Raw genomic sequence first — 9,402 nt, 5'->3', positions numbered from 1 at the left:
AGGGAGTAAGATAAAATACAGCATCTGTCCGGAATACAAATTAGACAGTAAAAATATAAATAACACTGAAGAAGATTCTGCTCGCTGCGGTATTGTAATATAGAATACAACTCACCTAAGTCCCCACATTTAACCACACCTTTGCGCCCACAAGGCCGCTAGACATATACGTACCTGCACAAACAATATGCAGCAAGTGTAGCCTGAGTACGTAAACAACGTGTACCCAGTAAGTATCAAGCCTAACCTCGAAGAAGTAGCGATGAGAGGTCGACTTGACACTCACTAAGGGTCAATAATATTCAAATAAAAATATTTAAATCAACATGATTTATAGGAATAACAATAATTTTTTTAACCAGCGGAAATAATTAATTCTTTCAATTCCAATAATTTCCAATTTATCAATTAGTTTCACAAGCTGCAATAAAATATCAAAATATCGTGTAATTATTATTATTAGGCATAATTTCCGTCGTGGTCATACGACCCGATCCAGAGTGTCGTGTACACTACCGAGGGAGGTGCGGCGCGATCCATAGATGCATCTATACTGCCGAGGTGTTCGGTCCGCTCCACAAGAAAGGAGGACATTTTCTTATGAACCTCCGCAATGAGAAGTTATTAATATTAACACGTAGGGTGTTCAATCTTTATTAACAATTCAATAATTTTCACCAAAATTCGAGTATATGAAGTTTCGATCTTTTACTATTTTCTCAAACAATTTACAATATAATTTCAGTAATTTAATCAAATAAAAGATGCAATTATCACAAGTAATTCATGATTTGAGTCCTAAACTACCCGGACTTTAGCAATATTAGTAGCTACGCATGGACTCTCGTCACCTCGTGCGTACGTAGCCCCCACAATTAGCAACAATTATTAATTTAAATCACATATGGGGTAAATTCTCTCTTACAAGGTTAGACAAGAGACTTACTTTGTCTCAAACCCCATTTCCCGATCACAATGTTGCGAAAAATCTCAATTCGGTGCCGAAAAATTCTAAACTATCCAAAAGTTATAGGAAATAATTAATACATGCTCAATAATTCAAAATTAGACTATTCAATAAATTACCTTATCCACAGTGGTAAAATTTCTAAAATTCACCCCGGGCCCACGTTCCCGAATTTCGGAAATATTTGGAGGAAATCGTTACCATAACCTTAAGAACTCAAATATACCATTTCCATAGCCATTTTCGTGGTAAAAATCTAAAAATATAAATTTCTAGATTTTTCTTCAAAATTCCAAATTTCTACAAATTTTCATGTTTAAATCCATATATAAACCAAGTACTTAACTTGCAATAGGTGGGAATCACTTACCTTGCATTAGATGATGAAGATGGAGCTCCAAAATCGCTCCAAGATCGGCTCCCATGGCGGAAATGAAGTGAAAATGGCCAAAATACCATTTTTGCAAACTTATACATTGCCCAGGCGACCCTTCTTCGCGTTCGCGAGACCCCCATCGCGTTCGCAATGAACAAAATTCTCAGAAGCCATTTTCAAACTCTTCTCAGATAGCCTCTAGTATAATGGTCATAAACTTTTGTACAAAACTCCAAATCACAATTGATTTGACTTTATGGAAACTAGACATCAAGGGCTATAACTTTCATATGTTGATCATCTCAAAATTCATTGTAGATTGCTAGATATAAGCTTCCAAAGTCAGCCCTGTGCAGTATAGTTCCAAACTCTTCCCGGACAGTCTGTAGTGTATCCACCATAACCTTTTGTCCACAACTCCAAATGACAAATGATTTACCTTTCTGCAAAACTAGACACCAAGGATTACAACTTTTATTTTTAGATCATCTCCAGATTCGTTATAGATTAAGAGATATAAGCTTCCGAAATCAGACGACAGACAACAGAAATTCCTTCTTCGTGAACGCGAAGAACAATGTCCCAGCAGCAAAATCCTTCTTCGTGAACGAGAGAGGCTCCTCGCGAACGCGAAGAACAACACCCGAACCAGCAACCAACAGCATCAAAATACCCAAAACTTGGTCCGGAACCACCCCGAATCCCACCCGAGGCCCCCGGGACCCCATCCAATTGTACCAACCAGTCCCAATTCATAACACGAACTTGCTCGAGACCTCAAATCACATCAAATAACATCAAAACCATGAATCGCAACCCAATTCAAGCTTTATGAACTTTAGAATTTCAAACTTCTACATTCGACGCCAGAATCTATCAAATCAAATCCGATTGACCTCGAATTTTGCACACAAGGCATAATTAACATTACAGACCTACTCCAACTTCCGAAATCGGAATCTGACCCCGATATAAAAAAATCCACTCCTGGTCAAACTTCTTAAAAACCTTTAAATTTCTAACTTTTGCCAAATGACCCCGAAATTACCTACGGACCACCAAATTAACATCCGGATACGCTACTAAGACCAGAATCACCATACAGAGCTATTCCCAAACTCGGAATCCCAAACGGACATCGATAACATTGAAATACACTTCAATCCAAATTTATGAAATTCTTCCAAAATGCCAACTTTCCACAATAGGCGCCGAAACGCTCCCGGGTCATCAAAAACCTGATCCGATCATACACTCAACTCCAAATTCATCATACAAACCTATTGGAACCATCAAATCTCGATTTCGAGGTCGTTTACTAAAAATATTGACCGAAATCAAACTCGCCCTTTTTGAAGCTAACTAAGGAACCAAGTGCTCTGATTTCAACCCGAACACTTCCAAATCCCGAATGAACCATCCCCGCAAGTCATAAATTAGTAAAAGCACATACGAGGAGTCTTATTTAGGGGAACAGGGTTCTAACAGTCAAAACAACCGGTTGGGTCGTTACATTCTCTCCCACTTAAATATACGTTTGTCCTCGAACGTGCTAAGAACTACTCCGGAGTTTGCAGAAATTATTGTTTAACACCTTGAGCACCTATCTGTGCTACCACAACTTAGCGGAGCATATTAGCTCGAGCAAATCTGAAGATCCTCCCCTTTATTTAGGAGAATAAGCCTTAGAGCCAAATTCCAACATCCGAAATTTTCTATTATGCCTGCTTCCAACATACGAACACCGTTTCAATCACCACACGATGTACCAATACATGATTGTATATTCTCACTAAATTCACACCATGCACCGCATTATTCACATGACCATAATAACATCCTCTGACAATGATAGACAAAATTCCACGAATTCGATGCCCACAACACACTTCATGACACATATAAGTCATGTTCCAACTCTTGCAATACTGCTACGACGGAAAAGATGTGTAGAAATTCATAACCAACTATATAGTCAACAAATCATTTAGTCCCTCCTCCTCACAGGAACCATTAGTTCATTATGAACCAAATAACGATATTTTCTCTTTAATATGCCTTGTATAAATCTGATCGCACTGATCCCAGGTCCAAAAATCTCGCCTCACCCAGTACAAGTCATTCAGGTAATAGGCCACCACAATCATTACCAAAAGTCTCATATGAAGCCACCATGTGCCAAATAGCCACAAACTCGAATGTGATACATAAGGAATAACGAACTCTGGAAAGAACTACTCATCCCACGTAGCAATTTAAACAACCGAAAAAGTGTTATGAACCATCCTTAGAACATGAGAAATAAGACATGCAAGAATAGATATGGGGAACTATACTCAACATCATACTATTGCGGCGTTCAACTAGATCCAAATAACATACCCGTGGTGGCGGGCCACCCGATCCACACATGACAATAAATAGGGTAGTACCCATTAAGCCAAAATGCTTATACCTACGAAATACCTGAATGTCAACCACAAGCACGCTAAGTGCACAATACCATCAGATAGTGCCATACGCTACAAAACTCAAGCACGACTAAGGTGAAATAAATGACCTGTATCTTGAGAGCCATCCAGCTCATATAACACCGCAAACTATAAGGGATCTCAATACGAGTGCAAATAATCAAACCGCCTCACAACCTATACGGCAAAATAGAGACCACACGGAAGGGCCGACAACAGAAATAACATCCAAGGCCCGAAAACCTATCCGAAAACAACGTTATGCTGAAATGAACACATCTAGCCTGATATAAAGCCCACATTCATATTTAGATCCATCCACGGACCTTAAGACGATTCTGATCGTACCACACTTGTCTAATAACCTTTCAAGGATCCACAATAACCTTTTTTTTCATGACACAAGAATAGCCGTGAAATCCGAAACAACTTCCACGGTCCACAACCAAATGAACCGAGTGCCCTTCAGGCATAAATTCTCACATTAGCGATAGTACCACAATCTCCATACTTTGTTCTAAATCTTTAATCAATCAAATACAATCTTCCCATGGAATACACTCCCACGACCTTCCGCACCAGGTAACAAAGTCTGCACATCCAAACCACTAGTCATACAGTGTTGTAAAGCGAATTGAAAGTACGCAAATCAGTACACAAAGCCTCTTACACATGACACCGATATCAGTGACGCTAAAGACAATACCAGCTTACTCTAATCATCTAAATCCTTCCCTACTCGTCCGAACTCGTGGAATCCCTGTCAACACCGAACTGCAACCTTGATCCTAAACTTTCAAATTTCATGTCGCGCACCACACCTATCTCACCAACACGCAAAAACTCTAGAATTTAATCATAACTCCTGAACCACTAATAGGATACATACTTCATCACATAGAAAACTTTTACTTAACTCATTTCAGGAGAACCATTGCAATACGCGACTGAATTCCCATAACCGCAGAAAATAAAATCCTCAAATAGTGTTCTAAACTACCATAACTCTTCCGGGACCCATCTATACATGACATGCCATAATACTCGAATGCCTCCAAGTAAACTCAATTGTGGCGGCCGCCAAGCCTCGCACGTACCACCACAAATCACGTGTATAACTTAACACGCTGAAGGAACCGATTATTTCTACCATCATGCCAATTCAACCATTACTAACCGATTCGACTTCTTCTAATTTACTCTGGACTTGCCTTAGGAGTAATAATAGCTCCATTCAAATTATATCAAACTCAATCTGCACTCGCCCCGAGTGACTCCATTTCACGAGCCCACATTGCCTCAAAACCCACGTACCATCTCATACCCTCTTTGTGCGCACGGTTACATGCTCAACTGGTACACCCATTGTGATAATTCCTCTATGAATCCAAAGTCATTTTCTTCCATTCCTCAAATGCTACATTGTAACAAAAGATAACGTAGAACACTCCAAGCCCCTTTCATAATCTACTGCAAAAGCTCGATACTTAATGATGCTACGGACTCGAAATCCTTAGGCACCGCACTGAAACTTTTGAATCCACTAAGAACGTTGTTGAGAGTCACTCACCCTGACTTGGTCTCGACTATAATCAACTCCAAGGCCCTGCTAGCACATGAACACCATCTCAAAGAAGCACCGACTGGATCACTTTCCTTGTACATCACCTCCACACGAAGCATAAACCCTGAGTCTTCTCAAAACTGAACATGAACCGATAAAGCCCAAGTATAGCACACATTCCTCCAATCCTTTGCTAGAACTACCACTGACGTTTTCTTTCCTTAGTCGTAATAACTCACCAATATGCAGATAATCAGAAACCTCATAAGTAGATAACCATGCAATCCAATCGTAGACGGTGAGGCTCTCCCACTTAGCTTGAAGCTACCATTGCATAACCCTGGAACCTACCATGATTCCTTTTTCCTCACTGACATGACCTCGCGCAATCGACCCGCCCAATTCTTGAAATCTTCCTGTTAACCATTTCATGAGCACTCCTAATTACTAGCCACATTTATAGGTTCGACCTTTTACCGGATAGCCAGTTGAATTCTTTGTGGAAGCTTCGTCAACACCATGCAACCGTTAACCTTCTCACATGAGATAACTCACCTGTGGAAATTTCCACGCCGACACCTTCCAACGACGTTGCGCTAAGTAATATTACCGCGAAACCAATAAACCATCCTGAGCTTGTGCTCATTCACCAACTGTACAAGTCCGTTCACTTATCATGGACATCAACTAAAGGTGCGACTATGTTGTATCCTTCTTCATATCAAGCAACTCGTTTCTGTCGCATCCAATCTCCTACCGTATAATAGACAATATTCCAAATTAAGTATGTAAACCCAGTCACTGTCCGCCATAAATCCCAAATCACTCTAAAGTTTCCTCAAGGCATATAGTCATTCTACCACAAAACCCGTATGCTACTCTGCCACTCTCCCACTTTGGTTAAACTCACTCCTTCATGCAACTACTCAACTCATGCTTCTCACACCTGGACTTCTAGAAGTTTAGCCACCGCGAGACACCTCCCACATGTCCTTACTCATCCTTCGCTGCCCAGTTGTTGCCTTAAATCAATATCTATCTCCGTAGCACTTTGTAACGACCCGACCTGTCATTTTGAGTATTACAACCCCGTTTACCCATTTACTGCTCAAATTGGGCTTTACAGTTATTGTGTGACTTGCCGGGGCAATAGGTTCCAGTCCGGTGAGGTTTTGGAATGAATTAGAATACTTAGTTCCAAGGTTTAAAGCTTAAGTTGAAATAGTTGACTAGATATTGACTTATGTGTAACCACCAACCACTTCTCAGGCCGAGGGAGGTATTCATACCCCCTTTTCCCGTGCTTCAGAGCAGGTAGTGCAAGGAATTCAGATACCGGGGGCACTACCAGCCTAGCCGGCTGCAGCTGCTCAAGCCCTGGTAGTACCTATTATGGCAGATGATGAGAAGAGGATACTTGAGAGGTTTGGGAGGCTTTGACGTCCATCATTTAGTGGTGTTGAGTCAGAGGATGCTCAGGGATTTCTGGATAAGTGCCAGCAGATGCTGCGGACAACGGGTATTCTGGAGACCAATAGGGTCTCGTTCACTACTTTTCAGTTTTCTGGGGCTGCCTTCAGATGGTGGGAGGCTTATGAGAGGCGCATGCCAGTTGGTGAAGTACCACTAATATGGCAAGAATTCTCCGTTTTCATTTTGGAGAAGTTCATGTCGCAGTCTCGTAGAGAGGAGCTGCGCAGACAGTTTGAGCAGTTACGTCAGGATGGCATGTTTGTGATGCAGTACGCGATGAGATTTTCTGAGTTGACTCGTCACGCAGTTTGGTTGGTTCCCACTGATAGGAATTGGATTAGGAGGTTCATTGATGGCCTCACATATCAGCTGCGGTTACTTATGACTCGGGAGAGAGTATTGGGTGCTACGTTTGATGAGGTAGTTGACATTGCTCGGCAGATGGAGATGGTCCGTAGTCAGGAACGTAGAGAGAGGGAGGCCAAAAGGCCTCGTGGACCAGGAGATTTCAGCGGTGTTCCTTCAGGGGGTAAGTTTTACCGCGGTAGGAGTCGTCCTTACAAACATGTTCAGACAGATCGTCTAGTTCACCGTGGTGAATCATCTAGCCATGGTTCATACAGTTCTCATCAGAGCCAGCCATCCATCGACGCCCTTCCAGCCCAGAGTTCGTCCCGTGCCCCTTCAGTTCAGGGTTCATTTGCACCGGGTGCTTCTAGCAGTTATTCTGGTTCTCGGCCCGATTTAGTCCGCACCACCATCAGTATCGGGGAGCTTCTTTGAGTGCGGGGAATTTGGGCATATGTGGAGACATTGTCCTTGTCGCTCAGGAGGTCCAGTGTAGCAGAGGAGTCTGACTACGACTTCAGCCCCAGTTGCTTCACTACCCGCCCAGCCAGCACAGGGTGGGGGTCAGTCAGCTAGGTGTCTCCCAAGAGGGGGAGGCCGATCAGGTGGTAGTCAGACCCGATTCTATGCTTTTCCTGCCAGGCCAGATGTTGTTGCCTCAGATGCAGTGATCATAGGTATTGTCTCAGTGTGCCATTGTGAGGCTTCTATATTATTTGACACTGGTTCTACTTATTCGTATATGTCATCGTACTTTACTCATTATCTGCCCCGTGAGTCCTTAGTTTGACATGTTCGTGTATTTACGCCGGTGGGCGATACTATTATTGTGAACCGTGTGTATCAGTTATGTGTGGTAACTATTGGGGGACTGGAGATTAGAGTTGATCTTTTATTGCACAATATGGTTGATTTCTATGTAATTCTGGGTATGGATTGGTTGTCTCCATGTCATGCTATTCTGGACTGTCACGCAAAAACCGTGACGTTGACAATGCCGGGGTTGCCAAAGGTTAAATGGAGAGGTTCTCTAGATTATGTTCCTAGTAGGGTAATTTCTTATTTGAAAGCCCAACGTATGGTTAGAAAGGGGTATTTGTCATACTTGGCTTTGTGAGAGATGTTGATGCAGATACTCCTACTATTGATTCGGTACCGGTAGTGAGAGACTTTCCTGATGTATTTCCTGTAGACCTGCTGGGTATGCCTCCCGATATGGATATTGATTTCAGCATTGACTTGGTGCAGGGCACTCAGCCCATTTCTATTCCTCTGTATAGTATGGCACCAACTGAATTAAAGGAATTGAAAGAGCAACTTCAGGAACTTCTTGATAAGGGGTTTATTAGGCCTAGTGTGTCGTTTTGGGGTGTACCAGTTCTGTTTGTGAAAAAGAAAGATGGTACTATGCGGATGTGTATCGATTACAGGCAGTTGAACAAAGTTACAATCAAGAATAAGTATCCTTTGCCGCGTATTGATGATTTATTTGACCAACTTCAGGGAGCGAGGGTATTCTCCAAAATTTATTTGAGATCGGGGTATCACCATTTGAAAATTCGGGATTCAGATATTCTAAAGATGACATTCAGGACCCTTTATGGTCACTATGAATTTCTCGTGATGTCTTTTGGGCTGACTAAAGCCCCAACATCATTTATGCACTTGATGAATAGCGTATTCCATCCATAACTTGACTTATTTCTCGTAGTATTTATTGATGATATCCTGGTGTACTCACGTAGCCAGGAGGAGCATGCACGACACTTGAGTATTGTACTACAGAGACTGAGAGAGGAGAAACGTTATGCCAAATTCTCTAAGTTTGAGTTCTGGCTTAGTTCGGTAGCATGTTTGGGACATATATTGTCTAGTGAAGGGATTAAGGTGGATCCGAAGAAAATAGAGGCAGTTCAGATTTGGCCCAGTCCATCTTCAATTACCGAGATTTGGAGTTTTCTCAGCTTGGCCGGTTATTATCGTCGTTTCGTGGAGGGTTTCTCGTCTATTACATCGCCTATGACTAAATTGACCCAGAAAGATGCTCCGTTCAGGTGGTCAGATGAATGTGAAGAGAGCTTTCAGAAGCTCAAGATAGCTTTGACTACAGCTCCAGTATTGGTGTTGCCTACGGGTTCAGGGTCTTATACTGTTTATTGTGACGCGTTGCGTATTGGTATCGACATAGTGCTTATGCAAGACG

The sequence above is a fragment of the Nicotiana tabacum genome, chromosome 15 (genome assembly GCF_000715075.1).
Source record: "Nicotiana tabacum cultivar K326 chromosome 15, ASM71507v2, whole genome shotgun sequence".
Taxonomy (NCBI): Eukaryota; Viridiplantae; Streptophyta; class Magnoliopsida; order Solanales; family Solanaceae; genus Nicotiana; species Nicotiana tabacum.
Note: the sequence above shows the minus strand (reverse complement) of the source record.